Source organism: Sinohyriopsis cumingii, chromosome 4 (assembly GCF_028554795.1).
Source record: "Sinohyriopsis cumingii isolate HCF-2022 chromosome 4, ASM2855479v2, whole genome shotgun sequence".
In the NCBI taxonomy this organism is placed as follows: domain Eukaryota; kingdom Metazoa; phylum Mollusca; class Bivalvia; order Unionida; family Unionidae; genus Sinohyriopsis; species Sinohyriopsis cumingii.
Window position 1 is genome coordinate 18,015,277 of NC_142964.1, and position 22,190 is coordinate 18,037,466.

Consider the following 22,190-nt stretch of genomic DNA (forward strand, 5'->3'; position numbering starts at 1 on the left):
TTACCGATTTAGTTGGTATCTGCCGGGTTTCTCCCGATGCCACCTCACAGCTTTAAAATAACACCTTGAACGGCTACTCTTGGTGTTTTATATTTCCCAATTTGATCTTAGAAAATGAAAAGCTCGCCCGGGTCGAAGTCAACTTCAACCCACTCAGTCAAATCCGCTTTGATGGCAAAATTGGTAAAATCCACATCAGGTCCCTGTAAATTTTAATAGGCAGCTCGTACACTATTAAGCGTACTTTTTAAGTGACAATGAGGTTTAAAATCCAACTTATTATAATTTTGAAGAAAAAAAAAATATTGTCTTGGTAAAATATCAAGTAACTATTTTTTTTTTATCCAGAAGCTGTTATGATATCTAGTAACTATTTTATGATATCCCGTATGTCATGATATCAAGTAACTATTTTGCCTGTTGTCATATATATACACGTAATTTCACACGCAAATACCATTCCAGACAAAGACATTTTGGCACTTAAACTACAAAAAAATTATTTTACTTTTATTGCCGTATGTTAATAACCGAATGCAGAAATCGGTGCTCAGATTCATGCTTTGCAATATATCGGTACATACTTAAATTTCTGCCTGTACACTTAGTATTTCTTCAACCGTTAATTAACTTTCGTTAATATTTATCTAATTAAATTTGTTGTGCATTTCCACGCCTTTCTGTATATTGATTTGACAATGATGCTTGTTGTACATTTCCACAACTTTCTTTATATTGATTTAACAATGATGCTTTTTTTATATGTCCATACATTTCTTATATCGATTTGACAGTGATACTTGTGTTACATTTCCACACCTTTCATTATGTTGGTTTGACAATCAATGTTGCTGTACATTTCCAAACCTTTCTTTATACAGATTTGACGACGATGATTGCTGTAAATTTCCACACGTTTCTTTATAGTGATTTGACAATGAAGTTTGTTGTACATTTCCACACATTTCTACATATTGATTTGACAATGAAGGTTGTTGACTCGGTGTAGTGTATGACAAGGACTAAATTTATTGTAATTAGATCCCACCCCCACCCCAGTACTGATGACATTTGTGCAAAGGCACTCCGGTGTTTTACATACACCCCCACCCACGCACACGCGCGCGATATCGTAATTCTAAGAAAAGAAGAAAGCCTTATGTAGTCTAGATATTGGTCAGCTCATTCCTGTTTGAGATTTCTCTCGGCTTGATTTCTAAATTAGAATAATCGGTGAAACAAAACGCAAAATATAAAAAAAATTCAACAGTTTGTAAGTTTACTCAAACACAAACATAGCGTGACAAGAACTGATTATATGAACAAAATAGTAGACCCCAAAACGTGCATTGTGTTAACTATAAAAATAACTAAAAATACGTGAGGTTTTAATGTTTTTCGATGATGACGATAACAACAGCAACAACAACACAACAACAATCATACTACTACTACTACTACTACTACTACTAATAATAATAATAGTCATGATCACTACGACGATGATGATAAGAAACATAATGATGTAAATGTAACTATTATCATTAGTAGTAAAATATCAGTATGGAACATTCTAAGCAAAAGTGAAAATGTCTTGTTTCATTCAATTCTTAGCTCAGATGCATGTGGTTAAAATGTTTGAACGATGAAGATTAAGAATTATCAGAGTCCAAGCAGTGTATTATACACCAATGTAGTATACACATAGTTACATCTATATATATAAAGAAAGTATTTAACAAAGACCACTTGTTCCCTAAAAGTGTTTAGTAGGGACACTATAAATGAGTCGGCTAGGAACAACACCATTTTAATTATTGCAGATTAAAATTAATTCTAATTAACTGAGGGCAGAATTATTTCGAAAGGCAATTTTAATACATGAATAAGTTGTATTCTTACCTTCTTACATGGCTTTCTAGAAGTACAGGGATTTATCTAACTCAGATAAGAAAGATTAGTGACGGTGTATCCAGGTACTTCGTATGATTGTAATTTTTTGTATCGATTTTACCCCAACTGTAAAAAAAAAGCTTGTTAATGTTGATTTAGAAGCAGTGCCGAACATTTAAATGGCTGTCATACAAGGCACGCAATACCAATTACCTCCTAACGGAAATAGTTATTGTTTTGTTCATGATCATCTTCTACACTGCATAAGAATGTTTACAGCTCTGGCATGCACTATAGATGACAGGAATGTGTCTGCAATATTAAGAAAATGTGCTCTATGAAGAAAAGTAAGTGTAGACCTTGCGACAAGGCGATGGAGGGAAGAAAATAGGGAGGGCTATATTTTGCCAGTATGGAGTATGTATTCTGAATTATATGTTACGTTAAAAATCGAAATCACACACACACACACACACACACACACACACACACACACACACACACACACACTGAATTAAGATCTGAATGGTGAACATGTTTACGTTATTAAGTACGAATATCCATTTCAGGTCAAACATTGAAAAATATAATTATTAATCCAGGATACCAAACTATTGTCACCTATCACCCTTAGAAGGGAGCTTGAATATAAAATTGTCACTTATCCCAATTAGACGCAGGCATGAATATAACTATAATATGTATTCGGGTCTTAAGTTGTTCTAAACAAGGACTTTTTTCCTTTGTGAAGCTCTAAAATTGAAACAAATAGCTGAGTTTGTTTTCATTCGGACTTTTTATGTCATATATCTACAAATCATGTCAGTTAACTTCAAGCTTAGCATAATCAACACTTGTCAGAAAGTTGACCTTGTTTCGTGTAAATGGTATAAAGCAGTACAATTACCTAGGTCGGCGGAATGACTTTTAATAACTTGATTATTTACCTGATGCATCATTGTAATTTAAATTCCAAGGTTTAAAATCTAAATCAATTTTGTGTCCTCTTAACTAACAGTATTTTAGTTAGTCGTGAAAGAGGTTTACGTGACTTATTATCAAACCTCCTTTCTAAACGGTGTCTGTCATCATTCCTGTACCTATTATATTATAATAGAAAAGAACCTTTTAACATTCTTGAGTAAACGGTGTTTGATAATACAGGAAGTATAACCCTTTTAAATGGTATTGTCACAAAGAATCACAGTGCGTTCCAGCCTTTTAATTTGTCTTTGGACGAATGACTCTTAAATCGTCAATACTGTTTGGGTATTGAATTCGGAACTTGAAATTGTCAGAAATTATAAATATTGACTCTAACGAAGAATGGTAGACCTTTATTGGCAATGAAGAATCTAATTAGTCACGCTAGTAAAGCTATGTACCTTGTTAAGAAATGAATATTAAATCTTTAATTTGCCCACTGACTGTCATCTTGATCATTTTGATATGGAAATAGTTCCAGTTCGTACAATTCTGGGGTTTAAAAATTAGATGACGATTGAAACGCTTTCATTATGAATTTCCAAAATATGTGCTAAAAGTTAAACAATTCACACAAACATATATGCTTTATTGAGAGCTGGGTTGAACCCCTCTACATACACAAATGAAAATCAGAAATGGCTGACTGTTAGGTCAATCTCATTAATGGTAAATAAATGAAACTGCCTTATATAACCTATCTGAGTTTCCTGCAGGAATATAATAATGGTCTGGGCAGATATAAACAGATAGAGAGTATTTATAACATCTCATCGGAAACGGGGTTCAATTTATTTGGGTTAATCAAAATATTCCCAACACATCGTTGTTAAATATAGCCTTAATGGGAAGACTTAATGGGAAGACTTCACGAACAGTTTATATAGACATGGGAATCGTCCATTAATAACTAGACAATATCCCATGCATATATAATTTTAAAAACGGAATGATAATGAGAACTTTGTTTAAAAAAAAAAACCTTATCAAAAACATCTGAGACAAACATAATAAAATTTCGAATACGTAATCATTGTTTACCCATAGAGAAGGGAAGATGGGAAAATGTGAATAGACTTGAAAGATTGTGCACTTTTTGCTGATGGGTGATGAAATTCATTATATCCTTGAATTTATCTTTTGCAGGGAACAAAGAAAACTACCACTACCCAAACACTCCCATAACCACACCAAATGGACCAAATTTTAAAGAATTATTGAGTCCAGAGCAATCTGGCGCTTTAAGACAACTTCATAAAATTTATGATATTCTTTTATAAAAATTTCATCAATTTCAAATCATCTTTACTCGATATGTTTTCTCTTCTTTCCATTATTTTAAAAAGAGAAAAGCACCAACGATTAGTCATTGTAACGTAATGAATTAACTATAGATCAGTTTGTGTTCCATTAATTATGATTTATATCCTGTCTTTACAATTATATCAACATTTATGTGTTTGAACTTGTTCGTACTAAACTGGAGTACTGACTGCGATATTGCTGTCAATCTGAGTTAAATTGCGGTCGCTGTGAGAAACAGCATATCGACCTTAGCTAATGTACACGCATGCAACGTGAAATACTTATATTTTACATGCTGCTTATTGCAACCTGAGTGTGATAAAGAAATTTATAATCGGTACCGTCATTGTCATTGAACAAGAAAATCTAGTTAAATATGTTCTAGTTGAAAGGTAGTGTTCTTTGCGAGCTATTCACACTTATTCTGCTTGAACCCTTTGGAGCGTTTTATATTAAATAACATAAAATAACGTTTACACAGTGTCGTCCGTTCTGTGTCTTATGTTTTAAAATTATTGATATCTTTCATACAGTATATTCCGTACTGTGTTGTTTGTTTTTAAGATTCTGCAATTTTTCACACGGTGTCTTCCGTTCTTTGTCTTTTGTTTTAAGGTGAAGCATATTATTGACACAGCGTCTTCCATTTTATTCCTTTGTTTTAAAATTAAGCAATTTTTCACATAGTGTATTCCGTTCTGTTCTTTTGTTTTAAGATTATTGATATCTTTCATACAGTGTATCCCGTTCTGTGTCTTTTGTTTTAAGGTTATGCCTATTTTTATTCAGCAGATGTGAGTAGTTAGTCATGTAAGACTGGTCATTGAAACAATAAGTTCAGGACATCGGAATTATTTAAGTGTGGTTTGGAGTTGAAATTTAATTTAAGTCTTGTGTTGTCAATCAAAACAGGGTGGAGGGGTGAGGGCATTAGCTATGTTCAAAAGTATTATTGCTAATATTATTTCAGAAACTTTCGGTATGAGGATTTGCTTGTATATCACTAAACAACCAGAAGCTTTTTGTTGTGAGGATTTGCCTGTATATCACAGAGCACCATAAACTGGTCGTCATGGGAATTTGCCTGTGTATCACAGAGCAACCAGAAACTGGTCGTCATGGAGACTTGAATGTATATCACAGAGCAACCAGAAACTGGTCGTCATGAGAATTTGCCTGTGTATCACAGAGCAACCAGAAACTAGTCGTCATGGGGATTTGCCTGTATATCACAGAGCAATCAGAAACTGGTCGTCATGAGGATTTGCTTTTATATTACAGAGCAACCAGAAACTGGTCGTAATGAGGATTTGTCTGTATATCAAAGAGCAACCAGAAACTGGTCGTCGTGAGAATTTGCCTGTGTATCACAGAGCAACCAGAAACTGGTCGTCATGGGGATTTGCCTATATATCACATAGCATTCAGAAACTGGTTGTTATGGGTATTTATCTGTATGTTACAGAACATGTTGAAATCGCAATCCTGTTGTCAAAGACAAAATGCATGTTTTTAATCATAGTCTATAAAATGATCATTAAACTGGAAACCGTTTGATGTGTGTGTGTGTGTGTGTGTGTGTGTGTGTGTTTGATTTGGATTTTTAACGTAGCTTTAACATTTTTTCAGTCATATCGCTAAGATGTCTGCAGTGTGGCAGTTTATAGTGATGTCTATCACTGGGACATCATGCATCATACATGTAGCATGATGTCCCACTCAGTCACATTATCCTGACACCAGGCCGACCAGTCCTAATACTAACCTCTTAATGCTGAGCGCCAATCGAGGCATCTGTTAGTACCATTTTTAAAAGTCTTTGGTATAACTCGGCCGGGGATCTAACCCAAGACCTCCCGCATCCAAGGCGGACGCTCTAACCACTAGGCCACCGGAGCGGTCCAACCGTTTGATGAAGCTCTCAGGGTATTTCCTTTATTAAAAACTTATAACGTCGATGAAAAGCTCTATTTTTGGGGTTTATTTTATCAGATACTGCAAAATATAGTACCAAACTCTTCTTTCTAGAGCGAACAAAATGCTAATAATGTAAACACCTGGATAGGAAGAAATTTGCCATGGTACGTGGAACGAACTAGAACAGAAACCATCCAAACTTTACACATCAGTGGCTACAAAAATCTAGACTCTCTCAAGAGCTACCACAAAGAACACAGCAGCCAGAAATGTGTTAAGCCAGACCTGCGTTCATCAAACTTTGTCAAACACCCCCATTCAACCCTAGTTGAATCAAACATTGTAACAAATGAAATTCCCTGCACTGACCAACCAGAGTTGTTATTTCACCAGTCCACATGCTATTCCACAATATTTCCATTTAGCTTTTCACTGCACTAGTAATATCAATATTTATCATATTTCCACCTTATAAAATATACATTTCTAATAAAACCATAAATTAGAAATCTCCTCAGTCAATACACACATCGTCAGAACTGTACCGAGTATTGTATGGTATTGTAACGTTGCATAACATGGAACCTCTTCCAAACTGATGAAAGTTGATAGTTATCCGATTACAATATATTACTTATTGCTATTTTCACATGACATCTATCGATTAAATCTGATAATACAGTAGTAATATCAAATGGTTTTATACTTCTATTTTCTCATGCGCAGAACCTGTTCTCTCAGGGTGGACAGGACGCCCAAATGCCCTAATTAACATATTCGCATTCATGCGCAGTATTTTGAAAACAACAGAATGTTGCTCTCGACTATCATTTTACAATGCTTCCAACACATACGAATTATAAACATTTTCTTGATTTTTTTTTTGTTTCTGTTTCTACGAGCGGTATATATAGTTAGATTCTGCTTTGATAATTATTCAGGTTTTCATAAAAGAGTGTTAAACCCGACGATCTTTGTATAGAGTTAGAGGAATTAGTAGTACCTGATGAATATTGTCTTTTGAATCTGCTAACTAAAATGCATATATTTTAAATTAACTGGAAAAATGCGGGTCAGAAAATAATCTTTATCGATCTTTGTACTACGGTAAGGAAATCCCAGTGGCGGTATTACATTATTTGTCTCCTCACGAGGCTCAGAGAGTATTAGAGTATTGCGGTACGAATTTGTGTGATGGCAGCTACATTATAAATGAACTGACTAATATTTTTAAATTTAAAAAGATCAAAATTTGCAAAGAAATTAGTAAACAATATTAATTCGTCTTGCGCTTTTTATTATTATTCTCTTGTCAGTGTTACCATCATGCTATTTCATTTTGTTGCTGAACATAAACATGGAAGTTGTAAATGGCACATAGCTGTCTGTTTTGTCTTGGACATTTTTGATGCCTTTTCGCTTGTTAGGCTTATTCTGATGAAAATGTCATTTATTCCAGGTTCCATATCCACAAAAAGTTAGGTTGCTGCGAGGATTTATTTAAGGATATTCATGATAATTTCAATTCAGTTTCCATGGAGACAAACTGTCAATGTAATACATCTTATTAACCAGTTTCCATGGAGACGAGCTGTCGATGCAATACATCTTATAGGCTGGTTTCCATGGAGACAAGCTCTTGCGTCATATCATGACAATTTGTTGAATGAAATCTCGACGTAATATCGAAATTTTAAATTTAGATTAAAAATATTTACATAAGGGTTTTTAAAAGGGCGAGACATTAAATTTAAATCGGATTTTGATAGCATTTTCCAAATAATGGTTCCTGCATATAGACATGGAAAATCCCTATTTTCAGTTTTGGGTGGTTTAATAAATATAATGTAGTTCTCTTCCTAATAAGGATTCCGGAGGATTGCTCGAAGCGTGTGAAGAATTCTATAGTAACTTATGCCAAGTCTTTACACTCGGAAAGTCAGGCTATAGTAAGTAAAATTGTGGTCGTGGATTTAAATACATACCTCAGGTGTCCTGGACATGATCACCTCTCGTATTGTGTCATAATCTGTTATTATTTACATTTTATCTTTTAATTTTTTGCATCCGTTTTCTTCCATTCATTGTCGTAACTACTGGCCCCGCTGCCCTCGCAATGCAGTGGTGGTGGAAGGGCCTAATGGTACGAATGCATTCAAGAAAGGAATCCAAAATACCAAGTTTTCAGATTGAGGATTTTGCAAGGCGGATGGGAGGGGGAAGTGAAGTTACGTCATGGTCTCTAAAGTGTCTATGGCTTAAACATTGTTCGTCTGAATCTGAGTTGTTCGTAATTCAGTTGAAACAGTTTGTCTTTCCCATTCACATTTTGTATGATTCGGAGTGGCAAATTATTTTTGTATACATGTAAATACGGTTTATTCAACTGTTGATAGACACAAGTCATTTGTATGGTTAATAGAGACAAGTCTTTATTTTAATGTTGATTGAGTAAGTTTGTGGTGTGACGGGTTGTTATGCCGTCACTATGGTAGGTGTGGGGTGGGGTGCTTTCAATATTTTATTTAAACTTTTATAGAAGTCCCACCCAAGCTCGATTTTGGATGGAAGTTAAATTAGTGAAAGAGCTCCGAGCCCCCATTCAGCAGTGCCGACGGTTAAATTATTGAATATGCAAAAATGTGAAATTCAGCGAATAACAATTTAATGACAATTCAATAATCAAATGATTAAAAATTTCCCAAGTCCTCTCCTTCCGCTCGACCCTGTGATAGCCTATTGCATCATTTGATTTATAGTGTGAGATAGCTTTCCACCTGTCCTTGTATTCTACTCATCTGTGTGTTCTTCTCTTCTATCCCTCAAATTCCTTCTCCTATTCCTCCCGACTTTCTCCAAATTCCTTCTCCTCCTCGATTTCTCTATACTCCACTTTCTCCTCCTCAAACCCTTTTTCTCCTTCTCCTCGACTCTCTCCACCAACTAGACGTTTCGACCCTGACTGCTAATCGCACTTACGACTCCCCTCTTAGAGACTCTGGACTTATCTGAACCGGAAGTTCTGTCCTCCAATAAGCTTCCTGTGAAAAAACAAGGACTGCAAAATATCTTCCTTAGCCCTCTCATCTCACACTACACCCAGCCTATCATCAGATAACGGTTATTAAATTTCTTCGGTCACGTATTCCTTCATTTCGAAATACTCATACGTTCTTGTATGGTAAAACAACAGCGTAATAAAAGCGCGGTATCAATTACTTCTCATACATACATCAATAAATTGCGTCACATCAATTCATATTCCTAATTCCATTATATTAAACAATATCAGAGCAACCAGATACATTTCTTTACATTACAACTCATACAAAGTACAAAACTATTCAAATATCCATGCATCCATATTAACTAATCTTACACACTTCAACCATTTTCCAAATTCCCAATTCAAGCACGTGTAAAATGAAACATATGACAAGAATAAATGCACCAGGTTACTACGAAGTAACCTAATAGCAATTACAAAATTAATTCTGACCACAAGCTAACAATCTATATAATTCTCTACATACTACTAAAACTCATTTCTCAAATACGCATGTAAATTAGCACTACAAAAGTAATTCTACTTTCTAAACGATCCTATTAATTACGTATACATACTACACATAATTACAATTACAATGCCGTAATATTCAGCAAAAATCAAGCAAACAACTTACTGACCGTTACAAAGCTTTGTCTTTCCTTACAGTCTCCTCTCTAAGTTTTACCGCCAAATTACGAGTGGCTCTCTCGGAGTGACCCCATATTGCTCATCAATCTTCCTAGGCGAGACTAAATTTTTGGTTGATAGTTAGAAGATAGAAGTCAGATCAAAATTGTTATCACTCCGTCTCAATTCCGATTGGATGTCGCTTTGATCCGATTCGTTCAGACTTAGCGGACAATGTCCTTCTTGTTGTCTGTCCAACTGAGGACTGATTTAGGAAGCACTCCGTTCCTCGCGGGATCCTTTGATCTTTGGACAAAGCTGTAACAAATAGGTGGGAGATCGCTCGATCTAACGCTGCTTATTCAAGATGCCGGATCTTCTCTCTGGTCACGGTAAGTTTGCGTAAGAGATTAAATCTAGCCTGCGGCTATGTTCAGACATCAAACCATGCCTTGTAATAATACCTTTGTTTATACACGACTTACTAACTGGGGCTGGGCAAACGTGACAAAGTTTTTATTTTAATATTTCACTATTCTTAGTCATATGTTAATATAAAGGAGATTTCAGAACTTTATCACAGATAATATCAACATCACGCTGCTCAGTCAATATCAAGAGCACACTACGCAGTCAATATCGACAGCACACTACTTAGTTAACATGAACAACGCACTACTCAGTCAATATCAACAACACACTGCTCAGTCAATATAAACACCACACTGCTCAGACAATATCAGCAACACACGGCTCAGACAATATCAGCATCACACCACGCAGTCAATATCGACAGCACACAACTTAGTCAATGTGAACAAAGCACTACTCAGTCAATATCAACAACACACTGCTCAGACGATATCAACAGCACACAATGATCAGACAATATCAACGGTACACTGCTTAAACAATATCAACAACACACTGCTCAGACAACATCAACAGCACACTGATCAGACGATATCAACAACACACAGATCAGACAATATCAACAACACACGGCTCAGACAATATCAATAACACACGGCTCAGACAATATCAACAATACACTGCTCAGACAATATCAACAAAACACTGCTCAATCCATATCCACAGCACACTAAGACAATGTCGCCTGATTACTTATTCAATAACAACACACTGCTCAATTAATAACAACATGAACACTATATTTTTCTCTAACTAAAATGGGGATCAACAAAGAAATAAACATGCACATAGTATTTATTCTCAGAGAAAAAAGTTTTGCACGTCGAAGTGCAGACAATATTCATTCATTTGGTAGTTTGTCTCTTCAGTTTTATGTATTATCTGTTTTTCTTTTCTGTACTAAAAATAAAAGATCTATACATTACCATTTTCAACTTTGATAATTTCTAAAGCAATTATTGTTTGCCTAAAAGTGTAAAGTCAACTTTGACTGGTGTATGCGTTTGAAAATACTCCCCGACATCAAAACACCCTGTAGTGTTTAATCATCATGTCAGGTCAATTATCAAAACACCCTGGAATGTTTAATCATCGTGTCAGCTTAATAATAAAACACCCTAGAGTGTGTAATCATCGTGTCAGATTAATTATCGAAACACCCTGGACTGTTTAATCATCGTGTCAGGTTAATTATAAAACACCCTAGAGTGTGTAATCGTCGTGTCAGGTTAATTATCAAAACACCCTGGAGTGTTTAATCATTGTGTCAGGTTAATTATCAAAACACTCTTGAGTGTTTAACCATCGTGTCAGGTTAATTATCAAAACACCTTGGGGTGTTTAATCATCGTATCAGGTTAATTATCAAAACACTTTGGAGTGTTTAATCATCGTGTCAGGTTAATTATCAAAACACGCTGGAGTGTTTAATCATCGTGTCAGGTTAATTATCAAAAAACACCCTGGAGTCTTTAATCAGAGTGTCAGATTAATTATCAAAACCCATCCAATCAACTAATTTACATAACACCTTGAGATCTATGAAGCATATTGAACGTGCATAAATACATGAGTTATTTTGAAATAGAATAAAAGTAAACAGATAAGCGAATGAACATTGTCTTAATTGCTAATTCTCTCTCTCTCTCTCTCTCTCTCTCTCTCTCTCTCTCTCTCTCTCTCTCTAACGAACGAACGAACGAAATAACGCTCAGTCTAAAGTCTCAAAAGCAGGTAGAGTCTAAATCAGCGCCATGTTAACTAAATTATTTAAAATATAACGTGTATTGAAAATATACGCCAACGATTAATACAGATTTAAAAATTGCGCCTCATTTTTCCTTTATTGTTAAAGTTGTGCCCCCATACAATTATTAAGATGTTTTGAATTATAGATCTTGTCTTTTCTTAAATGACATTAATATATAAAACATTTGAAAGCAGTGCTATAGATCCGTATGCAGAAATAATAAATAGGTACGTGGTAGACTGGGTAAGCAACCGATCATTTAATTTTCAGGATGGGGGTGGGGGTGGGATCATTTTCTTATATGAATAACAATTGTTGCTCTCCAATAGCTTGAAATAAAATAGTATTTCTATAGCATGCCCCTACCCCCTTTTATTGGTTTGAAATATTTTTATCTTGAGGTAAAAGATAAAAGGAATAATCCCAGCTCTAATAGATTCCTGACCTCACCCCACCTCGCCAAAAATTATAATAATAGTGAAATGGCTGATCATGAAATATGTCAACTAAATGAAGGAAATATTTCACAGTAACTAATAAAATGTTTTAAAAATGTATAGTTTTGTCCATGCAACAATTATTCATCTAAGGTCAGTCTTAACTGACAAAACAGCGGAGTTGTCAGAAAATTAAATGCCGAAATACCTGTAAAAGTAAATTTAAATCGATCTTCATGTGGAAATATGTTACTGGTAGATTGATTATACCTACCTTTGTGCTTAACTGGTAAGTCCGACACTCATCTTGTCATGAAATAGATATGTGAGGACGTTAAAGTCAATCCTTACATAGTGTCTAGGCAATTGCTAAGATTATGTTTCGTATTGACATATCTCCATTGTTTGATGTAGAAGTGGTGGCAATCCATATTTCAGTATTTGTCGAGAGGCACATAATACATAATTCACACAGTTGTCTGGGGCATCAAAATACGTTCTATTACAAATAGTAGTACAATAAGGGGCTTGAACAGTTTATAAGATCTCAAATACAAACGCCAAAGAAGTTATGGTAGTTGAAAAACCCATTGGTATTACTAGCTCAATCTCTATTCTGTCCACTGTTTAGATCTTAAATGAAAACGTATAAAATATTGCTGAAAACCCTTCAGATAATACCGTGATTTGCTGTTTGGATTCGATTCACCCAAACCACTGCATAAAGTCCCCTCCCCCCAGCCCTAAAGAATACGAAGATTAAATTGTTCCCATTATGTGACTCATAATACGCGTTTAAATTAGGACTCGACATAGAGAAAGCACTTTTCGAGATCAAGCTTCATCCGGGTTCTCCATTGAACATATTATCAATACCATTACAATCACAACACAATATTCATTGCTCCTGTACAGAAAGCAGTACTCGTGGATGCGCGAACTGAGTGCTGATTATAGAGCTGCGTGCAAGTTTAAATTATAATAAAAAAATCAATGAAGTTAAGTAAAATTTGAAAAGAGGCATGTAATGGGTGATGCACACTCTAATTTGTTAATAGGATTTATCAATTTCAGGCAATATCATGTTTAGGGGCGAGAGAGAGAGAGATAATCCAATTTCAGTGTTTCCTATGTTTCACATCATAACGCCTGGTACGTAGCACAATCCTTTTCATATGTAATGGGCTGAACCTTTATTAATCAATATTGTTAAACTATTAATAATTAAAATTTTCGGGTTTGGTTTCGTGTTTCACGGCAAAGCAACATCTGTATAATTTTCAGTGCTAAGCCAGTTGGAGTAAAGTTCCTTGCCTGAATAGATGCTATTTATCTGGGCTGAACCGATGGAAGCATTTAAAGGCACGCACTTTCATTTGCAAGTCCAGGCTCATCCGACGGAAGCATTTGAACCTTCACATTTTCAAGTCCGAGGTGATCAGAAGGTAGAATTTCAACATTAGCATTTTCAAGGCCGAGGTGATCAGAAGGTAGCATTTGAACCTTCACATTTTCAAGTCCGAGGTGATCGGAAGGTAGCATTTGAACCTTTACATTTTCAAGTCCGAGGTGATCAGAAGGTAGCATTTGAACCTTCACATTTTCAAGTCCGAGGCGATCAGAAGGTAGCATTTGAACCTTCACATTTTCAAGTCCGAGGTGATCAGAAGGTAGCATTTGAACCTTTACATTTTCAAGTCCGAGGTGATCAGAAAGTAGCATTTGAACCTTCACATTTTCAAGTCCGAGGTGATCAGAAGGTAACATTTGAACCTTCACATTTTCAAGTCCGAGGTGATCAGAAGGTAGTATTTGAACCTTCACATTTTCAAGTCCGAGGTGATCAGAAGGTATAAGTTGAACCTTCACATTTTCAAGTCGGAGGTGATCAGAAGGTAGCATTTGAACCTTCACATTTTCAAGTCGGAGGTGATCAGAAGGTAGCATTTGAACCTTCACATTTTCAAGTCCGAGATGATCAGAAGGTAGCATTTGAACCTTCACATTTTCAAGTCCGAGGTGATCAGAAAGTAGCATTTGAACCTTCACATTTTCAAGTCCGAGGTGATCAGAAGGTAGTATTTGAACCTTCACATTTTCAAGTCCGGAGGTGATCAGAAGGTATAAGTTGAACCTTCACATTTTCAAGTCCGAGGTGATCAGAAGGTAGCATTTGAACCTTTACATTTTCAAGTCCGAGGTGATTAGAAGGTAGCATTTGAACCTTCACATTTTCAAGTCGAAGGCGATCAGAAGGTAGCATTTGAACCTTCACATTTTCAAGTCCGAGGTGATCAGAAGGTAGCATTTGAACCTTAACATTTTCAAGTCCGAGGTGATCAGAAGGTATCATTTGAACCTTCACATTTTCAAGTCCGAGGTGATCAGAAGGTAGAATTTGAACCTTAGCATTTTCAAGTCCGAGGTGATCAGAAGGTAGCAGTTGAACCTTAGCATTTTCATTCGCAAGTCCGAGCTGATCTGACCATACAATTTGAGCTTTAGCAATGGGCACAAATGGCTTCTAAATTATTACAAAATTGCCGTATTGGACCTTTCATCTTATAGCATGGAGGAAGCTCACTTTATTGACCAATTACAAATGTTGTATAATCCTAATTTAAACCTAAGAACAAATTACTTCGGGTTCTTTCGAAATCACTGTGAAGTGTCCGAAAATCACAATTTTAAAATAAATAACCTGGGACCAACAGTACATGTATGCTCCTTTGTCACTGGGAATTTTACAGTTCTACCCGAACATTTACTCAAGTCAAGGTTGTAATTATCTCCAATGATTCAAAAGATATGCTACTAAATTTTCTTCAGTGTTGCTATTGTCACCGTAATCTAGGGTTCTTTAATAATATACAGATTAAAATTCATATGGTTTTGACCTTAGTAGGATAAAAATGTTGGGCGCTTTGTCTTTTTTGCCCCTTTGATTCCTGACTAGTCAACGCAACCTCTACCCTCCATGATTTGGCAAGCAAGCGAAATACAGAAATGAGTAGCCCGTAAATGATAAATCCACGAATGCCTATAAACGTATACACAATTTGTAGACTGTACCAGCAATTATACAGCCAACAGTGCTGAATCGAAACTTTCCAGGCTATTTGCGGTGCGATTAAAACTGAGGCAGATTGTATCAAAACGATTGATAATTAAGCCTTATAGCTGGTGCGTATATAATCACAGCTCGGAATGCAAGATTTTTTTGTAGTATTAAAGAATGACCGTGAAAAATAATGACAAAATATCAGATTGAAGCTAATTATATTTTGAAGGAGTTGATTGAGGTCTCTAGAAATGGCATTAAACAACCAAATGAGTGGGATATAAGAAGAATAGCAGAAACACTGAGATCGCTATATCGTTGTTGCCCAATTCTGTATTTCGCTTGGTTGCTAAATTATGGGAGATAGAGGTTACGGAGACTAGTCAGTAATTAAAGGGGACAAGAAAGCCCAACCGCCCACTTGCTTACTACAACTACTTTATATTTCTAATTCCTTAACGAAAACGTTTCAGGATCACCAAATTGTTTGAATAGCTGTATAACCATCGACCAATACTTTTTTTTGGTAATTTTAAACCGAATGTCTCTTAAGTACCCATCTCTTGATCACTCATATTAAAACAAAAGTATCCCATGTCCCTAATTATTAGTATAGACGGGTGTTGTCTTACGCATTGATATGCAAACACAGCAAACCATATTTACTTAGAGTGATATTTTTAAATTAATTGTTTTTGGCGGGAATGTGGACGTTGTAAATTTGAATCTCTGGTCACTCATATTTGTTTTCAAAATAAAATTATTTGACTATCCAGTTCTTCATTTTGCATTTGCACCTACATTTGCGACTCTTCCCATTCTTCATTCTGCGTTTGCATTTCTCTCTTTCCTCTGAATTTGAGTATGAATTTCTCTTCCTCTTTTCTCTTTCTGAATTTGCATATGTCTCTCTCTTACTTCCTTCTGATTTGGAATATCCATAATTTCGCTTTGAAGCTTTAAAAATTATAGTTCTGTCGGCTTTATAAAATATAACTCTTTTAATTTCATTTCAGAGCTAGATAGCGACCTACTCATTAATCCCAAAGCGCTTGCATCGAACATTTTCTTTTCCACCAAATAATTGACAAAAATATTTTTTATTTTCTCTTTAACAAAGACGGTTATACGTCCAAAAGAAAATAGCGACAGGCAAGCTCCAGCGACTTATCTTTCTTTTAAACACCCCAACTCTTCCTTGGGTCCTATTGTAAAATATCAACCCTCTCTATTCTACATGACTTTGAGAAAGCTTACTGGCTTCGATGTTTTAAATCAAATGACCTGGTTTAAGAAATTTCCGAGATGAAATTAGTTTAAATGTTCAAAATCAATTTCAATTTTTTTTCTGGAATATTTCAGAATTTGGTAACTCGTATGAGCCTCCAATTTCTGTTACGATTCTATAGTCATAAACTAATTAAGAGAAAGAAACAAAACTAAACCGTGTTGTGAAACTTAAAAAAATTAATTATCAAAGTTATGAAATGAAAATATGAGGGGCTTACAATATTATCTATTGAATCCAAAATAATCAAAACAATATTATATTCAAGTCCAAAAGAATCTAATGTTCCGAATGAATCTCAAATCCTCGAATATACTGGTCTTTCAACAGTCCTGATGTATCAAAATGGCATTGTCCAGAACTCCTTTGAATAATTCAAAATAGTCCCAGAACAATAATATTATAATCCAATGAGCACTTTGTAGCTGGAATAAATAATTTAAACAAATGTTTCCTCTTAAGTAATATCTTCACACACCATTACATACGTCTGAAGAGTGATGTTTCATCAAGAACATAAGAAATACGATTGACTAAAACGTCTAGCTCCACATGCTTTTACACAAGCAAAAGAGGCAAAGCACCGTTTGATGCTACTAGCTACGTGACTTTTCGCAAATATCCCGCATCGTCAAAGAACACACTTGACCTATCCCATCCAATGGGAAATACTTTCATTCTTTTAAGAACCCACCTGATGCCACTAACCAGTGAGAAATTAGCCCAAAGTTGTGAACAAGTTTTATATTTATTTTCGTAAAAACCTACGTTAACAACTCTTGACACTATTAATATCCTAAAATAGAATTTTACAAAGGTGTACAAAAAGAAGTAATATGTTGACTATAGATGATCATTACAAGTTATAGTAATGAATGAACACTACACAAAATATAGATATAATCACGTACCAAGCGATATACATAACAATATAATGAACACTACACAAAATATAGATATAATCACGTACCAAGCGATATACATAACAATAGAATGAACACTACACAAAATATAGATATAATCACGTACCAAGCGATATGCATAACAATATATTGGAGAGACGCACGATGAAAAGCATCTTTAGTTATGATGTTTTGGAGTCACAAGCAAAGGAGGACTTCTCTCGCCAGGATATACACTAAGAACTTTCAGCAGTCTCAAAATGTGTTGCACTCAGATAGAAAAAAAATGGTCGCAGAACGAGTAACTATTAGGTGGTCTACATCTTAAACTGGATGCTGTTTTTGCTCTATATGTATCTGATACTGCCGACACATCAGCTCGTACTGACACATCTGATCCTACCGACACATCAGCTCGTACTGACACATCTGATCCTACCGACACATCAGCTCGTACTGACACATCTGATCCTACCGACACATCAGCTCGTACTGACACATCTGATCCTACCGACACATCAGCTCGTACTGACACATCTGCTTGAACTGACACATCTGATTCTACCGACACATCAGCTCGTACTGACACATCTGATCCTACCGACACATCAGCTCGTACTGACACGTCTGATCCTACCGACACATCAGCTCGTACTGACACATCAGCTCGTATTGACACACATGATCCTACCGACACATCAGTTCGTACTGACACATCTGATCCTACCGACACATCAGCTCGTACTGACACATCTGCTCGTACTGACACATCTGATCCTACCGACACATCAGCTGATACTGACACGTCTGATCCTACCGACACATCAGCTCGTACTGACACATCTGATCCTACCGACACATCAGCTCGTAGTGACACATCTGATCCTACCGACACATCAGCTCGTACTGACACATCTGATCCTACCGACACATCAGCTCGTGCTGACACATCTGCTTGTACTGACACATCTGATTCTACCGGCACATCAGCTCGTACTGACACATCTGACCCTACCGACACATCAGCTCGTACTGACACGTCTGATCCTGCCGACACATCAGCTCGTACTGACACATCTGATCCTACCGACACATCAGCTCGTACTGACACATCTCATCCTACCGACACATCAGCTCGTACTGACACATCTGATCCTACCGACACATCAGCTCGTGCTGACACATCTGCTTGTACTGACACATCTGATTCTACCGGCACATCAGCTCGTACTGACACATCTGATCCTACCGACACATCAACTCTAATGACACGTCTGATCCTACCGACATATCAGCTCGTACTGACACATCTGATCCTACCGACACATCAGCTCGTACTGACACATCTGATCTTACTGACACATCAGCTCGTACTGACACATCTGATCCTATCGACACATCAGCTCGTACTGACACATCTGATCCTACCGACACATCAGCTCGTACTGACACATCTGATCCTACCGACACATCTGATTCTACCGGCACATCAGTTCGTACTGACACATCTGATCCTACCGACACATCAACTCTACTGACACGTCTGATCCTACCGACATATCAGCTCGTACTGACACATCTGATCCTACCGACACATCAGCTCGTACTGACACATCTGATCCTACTGACACATCAGCTCGTACTGACACATCTGATCCTACCGACACATCAGCTCGTAGTGACACATCTGATCCTACCGACACATCAGCTCGTACTGACACATCTGCTTGAACTGACACATCTGATTCTACTGACACATCAGCTCGTACTGACACATCTGATCCTACCGACACATCAGCTCGTACTGACACGTCTGATCCTGCCGACACATCAGCTCGTACTGACACATCGGATCCTACCGACACATCAGCTCGTACTGACACATCTGATCCTACCGACACATCAGTTCGTACGGACACATCTGCTTGTACTGACACATCTGATTCTACCGGCACATCAGTTCGTACTGACACATCTGAGCCTACCGACACATCAACTCTACTGACACGTCTGATCCTACCGACATATCAGCTCGTACTGACACATCTGATCCTACCGACACATCAGCTCGTACTGACACATCTGATCCTCCTGACACATCAGCTCGTACTGACACATCTGATCCTACCGACACATCAGCTCGTACTGACACATCTGCTTGAACTGACACATCTGATTCTACCGACACATCAACTCGTACTGACACATCAGCTCGTACTGTCACACATGATCCTACCGACACATCAGCTCGTACTGACACATCTGATCCTGCCGACACATCAGCTCGTACTGACACATCTGCTTGTACTGACACATCTGATTCTACCGACACATCAGCTCGTACTGACACATCTGATCCTACCGACACGTCAGTTCGCACTGACACATCTGCTTGGCTGTAAAATAAGGTAAAACTAGCAAAAAGAAGACAACCGTAACTGAATTTTTGTCTATGAAGTAAAATACGACTACCAAGTCATTAGCACTTGTGATGGGTGTTATTATGAATGTTACCAATTTGTAGGCAATATAATTTTATTCATACCAAGTGGCAACGTGCCGTATTATGTAATACCATAAGGAATTTAATAACACAGTCCAAGCACATCATTTGTATCACATTCACGCCAGGCACTATTAAACCTGAGCAAACGTTTTAATTTTATTCATCAAATTTAAGCGCAGCATATCATGACTATAATGTTTATTTTTTCATGTCGTCTGATATAAAAGTAAAAGATAACGCTGACAATGCACCGGTAAACAATAATGAGTAGAACGTTTGTGAAAACATCACCATATCATACATAAATGAAAACGCTAGATGAATGACAACAATGTCTTCACCAACTACAAAGACTTGTCGTTATCTGTATGTGTTAGAAAAACAGGATGCAACAGTGCATTATGAATCATACATTGAAAAAGTTACGATCAGATGCGGTAATGGGCAAAATACGTGCAAGTCTTTTTGTGTATGGAAATTAGATTAGAAATACCACTTGAATCAACTGTTAGAAACTAACGGACTATTGTCCATTATACCCTGTGTTCTTCCCCCGGATGTTAAATTTAATTAAACACTAGCAGAAGTCTCTAAAATTATCGAAGGAACTAACAAAGTCCAGGAGGTGGGCATATTTGCCTCCGTATTACACGATTATCCCGGGATAAACTGGGTTTACTTATTTTTACATCACTGGAGAAAGAATTACCAACAGAGCGCCACATACCAATTGTACAAGTATAAAACCCGATTCTTCTTCAATCAATTGTATTGATACTGTGTGTAAACGTGGCGATAGGGATCCAGAGATATGAGGTTTTGTGCAATGTTGTGATTTTACAATGTCTATAAACGATATCACAGTTTACAGAATCAACTATGTAAAAATGATTTTAAATCAGCTAATATTTTTTTCATTTGATGTTCAGATAAACATTCAAAACCAACAACAATATCAATTAAGATTTAGGAACCTATGAATATTTGTGTAAGAGGCTCACCACACGACAATATCTCAGTGAACTATTGGCGGAAGAATACGTTTGCACTGATTCGTGTAGAACTTTGGTGTCTGTCAAGAAGCTAATGCTGTATTTGACGACGTTAAAAAGAAAGCAACTAGCCTACAAAACTAGGTTTTAAGTAGCAGCCATTTTCAAATATCGGTATGGGCGACTGAACATAAACACATTTTCCGTAAATAAAAAATAAATTTTTCATATTAGTTTACAGCAAAGACAGACAATAGGCGATGGAAGATGTGTCTGAGAAGAGCCATGCCAGTGAGAAAGATATAAAAAGACGTTATAGTTACTTTAAAACAGAAGGAACGAAACACAATTTTCATGAGATTTGAATTTTCTTTTCAATTTAATATGCACACGTGTCCGTATGGTAATGTACTTTCGTCGTTAAGTCAAACATACGTGATGCCATACAGAGATAATGCATTTTATTGTAGTTGTTTTGTTGAGATGCCTCTTGTATTTGTAGAATCTTAGGAAATCTATCCCAGGTAATTTTTCTTGTGATTAAATAAACAATTTCTAAACATTTAGACCCTTAAATTGCATTTGATGAAACATAGTTGGTTTCTTTACAGACTTTCGCTATATCTGTTTGACCTTGACACACACAATATTCCACTTCGAACACCGTTATAAAGCTCATGATCGTTCTTATTTATATATTGAGAAGGAAATATGCGTTGCTTATGAAATAGTGACTAGGTTTAATTTTTCTTGTCATTTAAAGTTTTCTGATCCATCATAGATCCACAATGAATTGGCATCAATTATTCTACCACCGTATCTGTCTTTGATCTTGTGTTCTTTCATCGATCAAGTGGGGAACTATAACAACGGAAATTTGTTTTGTTTATTTCATTTACGTGCATCTTAATACTGTCAGGTACTCATTCGTGTCAATATCTGACATTTAAAAAGTCATTTTCATCTGAACATATTTTCATTGCTGCTCTAGTACAAGTTTCATCCGGCACATGTGTAAATTGTTTCATAGATTTTGCTAGCTTTCTA

At 36.4% G+C, this 22,190-nt stretch overlaps 1 protein-coding gene across 1 annotated transcript in view; it reads right to left on the reverse strand.

The window, feature by feature from the left end:
• The window catches only part of LOC149800703 (uncharacterized), a 99,584-nt gene extending 86,585 nt beyond the window's left edge, over positions 1-12,999 (reverse strand). The window contains exon 1 of the mRNA XM_089954742.1: positions 12,669-12,999. The gene's annotated coding sequence lies outside the window, so the exon portion shown is untranslated. The remainder of the gene's footprint in view (positions 1-12,668) is intronic.
• Between the last annotated feature and the right edge of the window lie 9,191 nt (positions 13,000-22,190).